Source organism: Eurosta solidaginis, chromosome 1, assembly GCF_040869045.1.
Source record: "Eurosta solidaginis isolate ZX-2024a chromosome 1, ASM4086904v1, whole genome shotgun sequence".
NCBI classification, from domain to species: domain Eukaryota; kingdom Metazoa; phylum Arthropoda; class Insecta; order Diptera; family Tephritidae; genus Eurosta; species Eurosta solidaginis.
The window spans coordinates 173,664,770-173,676,143 of NC_090319.1; the positions used below are offsets into that span (position 1 = coordinate 173,664,770).

Here is an 11,374-nt window from a genome sequence, read left to right on the forward strand (position 1 = left end):
GTAGCTATGGTTTTCTTGGTACAAAAAAAAAACTGCCGCCTACTACACTTTTTCATTTTTAGAATTCCGCTCACTGGTACCAGCATACCAACGGCAAAGACAAAGAACGCACATTCATACATACCCGTGTATAGAATGTAAAATTCTTATGAATTGAAACAACGGGAGATGTATCAAGTGATTTTCCGTTCTTTCACTCTCTACTACGGCGTGGCCTGGCGTACAACCTATATATTTGTGGTAATTAGGAAAAAAATTAATTTTTGAACAGTTGTGGCCCAGAAAAAAAATTTTTGATTTAAAAATACGCCCGCCCGGTCACAGTGAGCATTATTTTGAGGCAAGACCATCAATTTCGATAATATCGCCAGGAAAGGGAGCACGCATATCATTTGCACGGCTCATTGTAATTACATCTTCAAAGGAATATTCTGACGCAATATTTTACGCATCTGATTTTTCCTCTTCTGACGGCGTATAAGCAGGTAAATACTCAATTTCGCAACGATTATAAAATTGTGCCATTGTTACCCAAATAAGCTTGAATATGCCTGGACCTTGCCAAGTCCATGTGAATATGTCATACCTACTTGTTGGGATACTTTAGCAATACCGGATGCACTGGTACGCCCGGATAGAAGCGCCAGACTTAAAATTAATCAATGCCTTACGATTTGTGCAGGTACCCTCATACAAAATTACCACCTGTGGCCATTCTTCCTCCGAACGTGCACGCTGTACAATCTGACGTATCGTATTTGCACATAAATCGGTTGAGCGAAGTTGATGATTTTGCCCAATAGAGGTATATCAGCGCTATCACGCTTTGCTACAATTGATGGCGGCCCAGCTGTTACAACAATAATCGAGTCGACGTAGGAAGAGTGCGGTGCTACCACCAGAATTGGAGCTTGTTTAGGTGAGGCACGTTGCCCAACCATTTTGACATGATAAAAGACCCTGAAGCGTATAACATGCGCAGAGAAGCGGGTGTTACTCGTTTAAAATGTCTACGCCAACCACTAATTGTTTTGGACATCATATCATCAACTGTAAGACCATATAGACCAATGCAGGCAACCCTCCACGCAGATAAAAGTGATAAAAAAACAGCCAACAACGCGAATGGGAAGCAAAAGCACGGTAAGCATATAAATCTTTGCCAAATCAATTCTGTTGTCGATCTGCAAATTATGGACAAATGGATTAATGTAATTATATCCTGTTGATGACCAAGTATCATCTTCGGAATCCGTCTTTTCAAGAGAATTATTTCGATTCGTGGCATTAATTTCGGTTGTTTCTTGACTTGCAATGTCTGCATCACTGTGTGAAGCGTTTTTACGTTGATTATTAAATATTGATGTTATCATTTTGGTTATTTGGCTTGGTGGGTTGAACGGTGGGGAAGACTTACGCCATATGCGAGGCGTTGCCTTTACATTGCGCTTTTCGATTATTTCACAATACGCGATGACATCAAGTGTATAGCCTTTTGTTTACTTCAAAATTTGGCGTTCTTATGTTGGTCACTTGGGATTTCAGGTGATCGAATCGAAATTGACCAAGTGCTACTTCCGTTTTAAAGAAAGGTTTTTCGATTATGTTTAGACGATATGTACGATACATAGGTGCTTCCAACATAGCATTAGGAGTCATTAGACGTTCTTCATAATCATCATTGTGACTTATAGTAAGACAGTTAGAGTCGCCTTCATCAACCCCTTCGCCATTTTTTTGATAAATTTTTTGTATAGAGCGTACAGCTGCCGCTGCCACTCTCGCTTTGTCATCTTCAGATTTCATAGATTTTGTTGCTAAATTTTTGGCATAATCAACGCGTATTACTTGAGCCACTGGCCCACGTTCTGCCAATTTTAGATGAGAAAAGCCAAACTTAGAACAAGGGGGACAGTCTTCCATACCATCTCTCGTCGTGTGTAAAGCATAATGCCTAATGGATTTTAACGGAATCTCGGGGTACTGTGTTGTTGCTTTGTAACCTACAAGGCCAATTACCTCAATTGTCTTTGCGCTGGCTAGTACGCAAATTCTTATTGGATAGTTACTACCTCTTTCCGGCAGCATACTTAGAAAAAACATGTACGCTTTTCGTTTGTATTTCTGTCATATAAGTGCCATCAAATCGTGCATATTCCATAAATTTATTTTTGCGCTTGGTTGGGACTATTCGCTAATTGTAGAGCGAGTTTACTTTTTATTGTTGATGCGGTACCGCCACCACCTCCAGCATCATCAGTTACAAAAGAGGTGTGACCTTTTTCCGTCAGTGAAAAGGCAAACGACCAAGAGGATTCCGTGAAAAACAAATTACAAGAGGAGGAAGGGTAGTATGATCAGGTCCCAAGTTGAGCGATCAAGGGACCAAATGCTAGCTGGTTGAGAGCACAAATGTCACGAACATATTAGCGAGCTTACTCTTGAAACTCTTACTCGCCAAAATTGCATTATAGGTTGGTAATGGTTGACGCCAATGCTTAAAACGCATTGACAGTTATGATGATTTGAGGCATTACCGACTTTGAAGCAGATTCTCACACTGCCGAACATATTCTTAATAAATTAATTTGCATTTATAAAATGAAACCCAGTGAGGTTCGGCGTGAATTCCTACAATCAAGGGAACGAAAACTGGAAAAAAAGGCACACCTCTTTGGCCAACGATTATTATTATTTTTTTTTTCTCAGCTTAGTTCTTTTGTGGAGGTATAAGAGTTAGTTCGTAAAATATTCCGTGTGAAAGCTAATTTTGTATGCCCAATTTAAATCAAATTATTGTGCTCATCAGATAAATTTTGTTTTTTTTTTTATTAATGTCATTATAGTTACGAAAACTTGGGTTGAAGTTTTTCAAGATATAATTTTACAGTAGCACTAATTTGGGCGCTTTCGGTATTGATTTCGGTGCGCAATTCACGTAATTTTGCTTGAACCCCCATAGGAGCTTCTTGCTCTTCGACAAGGGCCTTTGCTTTCTCCACCAGCTGACGTTTCAACTTCTGACCTATGTCATCGGACCATTCAGAGTGTGTTGCTGGTGTATCTTGCTGTGTATTCAATAAATAATCGATGAGGATTTGTATTTCGGACCGATTAAGTTCAGCACGACGGAAGAGATTCATTTGCAATGAAACGTCAATTGTACCGGATTCGGAAAGTTTATCTAACGCCAAAATTAATTCTTTCGTAGCGGCAGTTTCTTTGTTTTGGTTTTTATTTTGTTGCATGGTTTTACTATTACCGCCGCTGATATTTTTGGCGTTGTTTGCATGTCTTCGGTGAACCATGACGTATCTTTTCCTCTTGCTGTTTCAATTCTTTAGCAACGTGCACATAGGCGACTGGTTCGACTACCGGTTGTTGTTGCTGTTGCGGTGGTGGTGGTTGTTCAACAACTGCTCCAACTATTGGCTTTTTTTCCTTTTTAAAAAAATTTTTTTTTTTCCTTGAGAGTGATACATCCTCTAGTGTAGGAATGGCGGGTTCGTTTAACGCCGTTTCGTTAAATCGTGCCATTAAATTACGACGACTTATGCCAAAAGTTGATGGCACAATCCTCCAATCATATCGAATATGATGAAAAAAAAAACAAAAGTGGTTAAGAATATGAATCATAAATGATACCTTGATGTTTCGATTAAAAAATACTTGTAAATTTGAACCTTTGCAATAATCTGTGGTATGGTGGTTGAACATCCTTTTTTTTTTGATGAGTCTGGCAATGTTCTTATCGTATTGAGTACATTAAAACTTCTAAAATCTGAATACTTTAGTAATGGTGATATCTGGGGCAGATGGGTTTTCCATCTGCGTTAGGCTTGCGATGGGCCTCGTTGCATGCCAACGAGTGCAGTTGTTTTCTGTGGCAGAGCGGTTCGCCCTTCTGCGGTAGGTTTTTCTGTTGTCCTCGTTATGGTATAACGAGTGAATTGTGAGTTTGATTTTTTTTTTTTTTTTTGGTGTCCTCGTTATGGGAGAACGAGTGAGTGGGAAGATTTCTGGTGTCCTCGCTCGGGGTGAGCGAGTGAATTTGTGGGATATTTTTTGAAAATGAAAAAAAAAACAAAAAAAAATAGAATTTTGTGGCAGATGGGGATCTGCATTAGGGTGGTTTGGAATCCGTAGTGGGAGCCTCCCACGGTGAGTCTCGGCGTAGGGGTAGCGGAGTGGATAGATTATGCTCTTACGGGGACGAAATGAGTTCTCGCAGTCCATCTCCTCCGTTGGAAGAAGGATCAGTTTGACCAAAGGTCGTCTGACTTGACCCTTCTCGGTTATGAGGTCGACTACACGAACTTGGTTGTCTTCGCCGGGGTGTATGTTGACGACTCGACCTAACCTCCATTCGTTGGGAGATAAGTTGTCCTCCTTGATGACAACTAGATCATCCACTTTCAGATTTTGTTTTGTGTGTTTCCACTTCACTCGTTTTTGAAGCTCGGAAAGATATTCGGTTTTCCACCGCTGGCAGAAGGTTTGATGGAGGGCCTTGAGCTTCTGCCATCTGTTTATTATGGAGGCCGGGCTTTCGTTCACATCCGGTTCTGGCGGCGCCAGAAGATGGCTGCTCGTTAGGAAATGTCCTGGGGTTAGTGGTTCCAGGTCCGTTGGGTCATTCGACCCCGGACTGAGAGGGCGCGAGTTGAGGCACGCCTCAATCCGGCACAAAAGTGTTTGGAACTCCTCCATAGTATATTTGTGGGGAGAAGCGATCTTTTTGAAGTGGCGCTTGAAGCTCTTCACTCCAGCTTCCCACAGGCCGCCCATATGTGGAGCGGCGGCGGGAATAAAATGCCAGCTCAATGCTTGATGGCTATACTTTAAGACTGTTTTGTCTCGGCTTTCGGCCAGAAAGGCTTTAAATTCGGATCGTAAAGATCTTGATGCTCCGACAAAGTTTGTACCATTGTCGGAGTAGATATTTTTCGGACATCCTCTTCTCGCGATAAAACGCGAGAAGGCAGCAAGAAAGCATGGGGTGCTGAGGTCACTAGTGGCCTCTAAGTGGATGGCCTTAGTGGAGAAACAGACAAAAAGGCATACGTAGCCTTTTGACAGTCGACATCCCCTACCGCGGTAGCTTTTGATGTCGAAAGGCCCTGCAAAGTCTACCCCGGTATTGGTGAACGCGCGGGTAAAAGTAGTCCGCTCGCAGGGAAGGGTCCCCATAAGTTGGGACTGTGCCTGCTTTCGGTGAATAATGCAGGTTTTGCAATTGTGGATGATGGCTCTGATCATGGTCTTGACAGTCGGTATCCAGTATTGGGTTCGGATGAGACGAAGCATGAGCTGGTTCTCGCCATGAAGGGAGTCATGATGAGCCATCATAACTGTAAGGCGAGACAGCCTGCAATTGTAAGGCAAGATGATCGGATGAGGCTCGTTGTATGACATGTCTTTTGACGACCCTAGACGCCCCCTGTTCTAATAATATCATCTTTGTCGATATATGGGTTTAGGGACAGTATTTCACTCTTGCGATCGATAGGCTCCCTATTTTTTAATTTTAAATATTCTGTCCCGTAAAATTGTTTCTGGCAGACTCGTATTAATGCTTGAGTCGTTGCCTTAATCTCATCGGCTGAGATTATACACAACCTTTCGTGGAACGTTGCTTTAGTTTTTGGGTGAGTTCTTTTATAAAACCTCCTAACATAGGATAGAACCTTCAAAGCCCTGGGTAAATGCGAAAAACGGTCGAGAATATCTACCTGATTTACCCTTGTCGTGGCATATGTTTGTGCCCTCTTCTCCTCAATTGACGTTTTGTATTCGGTCTCTTGTGCTGGCCAGTGGGAATTGTTTTCTTGCAGCCAAGAAGGCCCCTGCCACCACAACGAATTGTTGACCAAATCTTATGCAATTAGGCCTCTGCTTCCTAGATCCGCTGGATTAGATTCCGAGTCCACGTGAAGCCAGTCCTTGCTACCGACCATATCGATGATCTTAGTGATTCGGTGTGCGACGAAGGTTGACCAGGAACAGGGCGGCTTTCTTATCCACGCTAGTACGATGGTTGAATCCGTCCAGAGGTAAACTTTTGCTGATCCCAAATGAATGTTTCGGAATATTGATTCCATGATTTCTGCAAGCAGCACGGCGCCGCAGAGTTCTAAACGTGGTAGCGAGATGGTTTTCACTGGAGCTACTCTGGTTTTTGCTAAAAGTAAGTGTATGAAAACCTGATCGTCACTTTTCACGCGCATGTATACCGCTGCCGCATATGCTTTCTCGGAAGCGTCACAGAAGCCGTGGATTTCTATGTCGTCTTCCGGTGAAAAATTTACCCACCGGGGTATCCTAATGTTATCTATTTCGCTATAGTGTTGGGTGAAATTTTCCCACCGTTCTAAGGTAGTTGGAGAGACAGGTTCGTCCCACCCGGTGCCCTCTAACCAGATATGCTGCATTAGTATTTTTGCCACTATGACCATTGGTGCAAGCCAGCCTAAAGGGTCGAAAAGTTTGGCTATAGCGGATAGGATTGCGCGTTTGGTGGTGTTCTCACCATTCCCTAAAGCTCCTGCTGTAAAGTAAAACATGTCTGAGTGCGCGTTCCATCGTATTCCGAGTGCCTTCACTGAGCTAGCCTCTTCAAACGCTAGGAAGTCCTCGCTGAGCAAATCCGTTTTGGGGATGTCCTGAAGGATTTCCTCACAATTTGATGTCCACTTACGCAATGGAAGGCCAGCTGAGTGTAATGCTTCGCAAATCTCGTTTCTTGCTCTGATGGTTGACGCTATTGTATGTCCTCCAGATAAAACGTCGTCGACATACATACTTTCTCGTAATATACCCGATGCTATTGGGTGCGTATTTTCTACATCATCAGCCAATTGTAGAAGTGACCCTATCGCGAGGTAGGGGGGCGCAGTTTACACCAAAGGTGACAGTCTTTAGTTCGTAAAGACTGGTGGGTTCGTTGGGGGATGTTCGATGGACAATCCGTTGAAATTTGGTGTGATTTTCGTTCACCCAAATTTGCCTATACATCTTTTCGATGTCGCTATTAAAGACGAAGCGATACTGTCGCCAACGTAAAATTAAAATAGGCAAGTCTGCTTGGAGTACTGGACCTGGGTGGAGTATGTCGTTTAGACTAATGCCATTTGCTGTCGGACTTGACGCATTGAAGACGACGCGCACCTTGGTAGTGGTACTCTCTGCCTTTACAACGGCGTGGTGGGGCAGGAAATAATTATCCGAATCGTCGGATGGTACATTATTCTTGATTTTTCTCATATGTCCAAGTGTTTCGTATTCTGACAACACCCGGACATACTCTTTCCCTAACTCTTGGTTTTTTAGTAATCGCCCCTCATTTCTGAAGAATTGTGAACATGCGCGCTTTAGGGACGGTCCTAATTTAATATTCTCAGGGTAATCCTGCCTGAATGGTAGCGAAACTATATACTTCCCATTTTCATCACGTTTTGTCGTTTCCTTAAATAGTTGTTCGCAATACCTTTCTTCTTCATTAAGCATTTTGTTTTTGGGAACATTTTCTATCTCCCAGAAAGCTTTTAATTGGTTGTCCAATGCAACCTCGTTATAAAATGACATGATGCTCTTCGTTGGACTCGGTGCTTCGATGCGACCGGTTAGTATCCAACCGAACACTGTCTCTTGGGCCAAAAGTGTATTTAGTACATTCTTTTTCAGACCGCTCAGTATAATTTGGGGATATATGTCTCCTCCAAGTATGAGGTCTACGTCTTCGTTGATGTAGAACCTTTTGTCTGCCAACACCAAGTCTGGGAATGCCTGCATAGTCATGGCGTTGATATGACAGGATGGAAGATTCCCAGTGAGTTTGGCTAGGACTAGAACGGGTGTAGTCAGGCTGAAGCAGGCATCCACTGGTGAACGTAATCCAATTTTGGATGCCTCTTTCACCTGAGCTGACACCGCATTTGTGATGCCTGAAACTTGGGCATGCATTTTTCTCGCTGGCAAATTGATTCTGCGTTTCAGTCTTTCAGTTATAAAGGAACATTCAGACCCTGAATCAATTAATGCCCGTGCGGAGAAGTCGGTACCATTATGGCGAATGTGTAAGCGAGCAGTTCCTAATAGCACGCCTGTGCTGGAATTGGCATGACAGGATCTTACACTCTGGTTCGCAGATTGTCGCGCCTGAGCCGAAGTTGTTGGGATGTTATCCGCATCTTTGAAAGGATTGCGTACAGCCGTGTGCTGAGATGTATCCGCATGCAGGAGCGTGTGGTGACGAGAGTGGCATTTGGAACAGTTGTAGGAACTGGTGCACTTCGTCACGGTGTGTCCTGAGGATAAGCAATTCAGGCAGCCACTTGTGGATTTTATAAATTTAATCCTTTCTACTGGGGTTAACTCGCAGAAGCGTGAACAGTTGCGTAATCTGTGTTCAGGGGATTTACACATTTTACAAATTGATTTTATTGTTTGTTTGGATACTTTCGTTTGGAAAGCACCAAGTCTTTTCGTAGGGGTTTCTGACGAATGTCGCGACGCGTTTGGTTTTTGCACTTTCGAAGTGGCATGCCCTGTAAAACTAGACACTGTTTCAAGTGTCTGAAACCGATTAGACAGGAATTTATCCATATCCTCCCATTTGGATATGTCCATTTTATGATCTATACTTTGCTCCCATAGAGCCAACGTGCTCTCTGGTAGCTTGGTTGAGCAGAGATAAGTCAGGATTGCATCCCAATTGGAAGTGTCAATTTTGTGGCATTTGAGGGACGAAATACAATTATTTATATCATTTTGCAGCTTTTTTATTGAACTGCCACACTCACTTTCTACCTTTTTTAAGTTAAATAAAATTTGTAGTTGTGTGTTAACTAAGATACGTTTGTTTTCGTATCTTTCACACAAGTTTTTCCAGGCCATCTCGAAACCTTCATTTGTGAGAGGGCATTTTTTAACGATATCTTTTGCTTCGCCCTGCGTTTTGTTGTTGAGATGGAATAACTTTTCCACCCCTTTCAAACTAGAATTGTTTATATATATTGCCGCGAAAAGGTCGCGAAAAGTTGGCTAAGACAGATAATCCCCTTTAAAAACTTCCGTGTCGCAAGCAGGGAGGCGAATTTTATGCCCATGAGGTTCTTGCTCAGGGTTGACGTTCTTTTCATCCTTCTTGTATTTTTCTGCCTCAGCAGATATAGACGCTGAACATCGCACGTAGATTGCGTATGCTGCCTTTTGCTTCTTTCTGATCGCCATAACGTCATCCGCTGACACCTCATCAGATCCCAATAGCGAATCAAACGCAGACTTTACCTTCTTCCACAAGAGCCGCAACTCTTCCTGCTGTATTGCAAGGGTGTGTTTGCTATGGTCGCTCTCCGGAATAAGGCTGTAATCTTTATCAAACTCTGCGATTGATTCTGATAAACGGATGTAGGTTTCCATGGTCTTGGTCACGTTTATTAAAGAGAAAATTGCCGATTAGAAATAATGAGAGTCTCCTGAATTAAGATACCTGGCCTAGCAGTAAATTAAAAACTTTGAATTTCGACGTTTTATATTTATTACTTTTATTTCAGACTTTGTCAGCGTAGCGACAACGGAAAAGGGTTAATTTTTTGGACTTCTTGTCACAGCAATGAAAAATAGCAAACGATATTATGTACAAACTTTTTGTCTCAGCGGCAACAACAAAAAGGGGACCACTCGCCACCTCCACAAATAATAGGTGTATTTTTGAGAAAGTGAAAAAATGCGTGCAATATACGAAACTAAGCGCAAAAAAAAAGTGTAAAAAGTGTTTAAAAAGTGAAGTGAGCACCGGATTAATTAATTAAAGTGAACTTAATTTCGTGTTTGTGAAGTACAAAAAAACAACAACAAAACCTATTTAGTATGGTGCGGAAAGTGAGGTTAGGTTGCCCTCTTCCTTGTGTTGTGTCTGGAAAACCTTACCACTGGTGGGGGGATAGACCAGATAATCACAAGGACTGAAAATAAACGCTAACAAACCGAGTGATTTAACCTTTGAAATTAGAAAAATAAAGTGGTGCTCACTAAATCACTTCACTGTTTTCACTTTTATTTTCAATTTTTCGCGCACTGCACGGGGTTCTTTTTTCTTTATTTTGCAAAAAAAAAACAACACTCAAAAAAAGTGGCAAGAAATATAAACTTACTTCTCTTTGTGCTGTGGCTCACGTATTTGTCTAATATAAAGCTCCAACTTTTTCCTTGTCAACAATTGGTGGCAAATAAATTTTTATTAGGCAAAATCCTTCGGCAAATTGTCTAGTAGGCAAAATTGTGCTGCGTTGTGGACTGTAATTTGTAGGTTCTTTTAGTTCCTTTTTCGGGGAGTAAGGACCAATGTTCGGCCTGGGTGCGTCTGAAACTGGCAGTGGGTAGGCGCACACGGGTCGATCTCGGAATGGTTGGGTCTCTCGAAATAAATAAAGAAGAACGCAAAAGAGGATTTCCTCGTTATAATATAATATTTAATTTAGAGTGAAGGAAAATACAATGTGGTTACAATATTATCTTGGTGTTTTAAGTGACGATGGTGATCCTTGCGATGTGTGCTGGTTGGCGGTCAATCGAGAAAAAGGGCCGGTTATCCCGTTGAGGACAACCGCTAAGCCGCGAAAAAGTCCTCTGGTATTAAGGAGGGGAAAAAAGCCACACACACACCAACCCCCACATATACGTGCATGGGTGCTGACAACCCGCACACACACGCGCATGCGTATGAAACGCATGCATGTGCATGCATGCACACAAATGCGGCGTGGGTGTGGGTGGCTGGAAATATTATTAAAACGTTAGGGAGGGGCGCCGTCAATCAGATAAAAGTTAGGCATTGGGCCTAAACACAGAGCTAACAGCGCGGGTGTTTAGGCCGATGATATCAATGTCATCAGCATATGCCAGTAATTGCACGCTTTTATAGTATATTGTTCCAGTGCGGTTAAGTTCTGCAGCTAGTATAATTTTCTCCAGCATCAAATTAAAGAAATCGCACGATAGGGGGTCACCCTGTCTGAAACCTCGTTTAGTTTCGAACGGCTCGGAGAGGTCCTTCCCAATTCAGACTGAGCTGATGGTGTTGCTCAACGTCATTTTGCACAGCCGTATAAGTTTTGCGGGGAAACCAAATTCAGACATAGCGGCATATAGGCAGCTCCTTTTCGTGCTGTCGAAGGCGGCTTTAAAGTCGAAGATTTGGCGCATTGTGAAAATCTGGTCGATGGTAGATTTACCAGGTCTGAAGCCGCACTGATAAGGTCCAATCAGCCGGTTTACGGTGGGCTTCAATCTTTCGCACAATACACTTGACCTTATATGCGATATTGAGAAGGCTGATTCTTTATTCTTTATTCTTTATTTCAATTAGTCAGTG

General features: G+C 42.5%; 1 pseudogene; it reads right to left on the reverse strand.

Moving 5' to 3' along the window:
- Positions 1-255: 255 nt before the first annotated feature.
- LOC137239840 (lysophosphatidylcholine acyltransferase-like) lies at positions 256-1,373 on the reverse strand (annotated as a pseudogene).
- Positions 1,374-11,374: the final 10,001 nt, after the last annotated feature.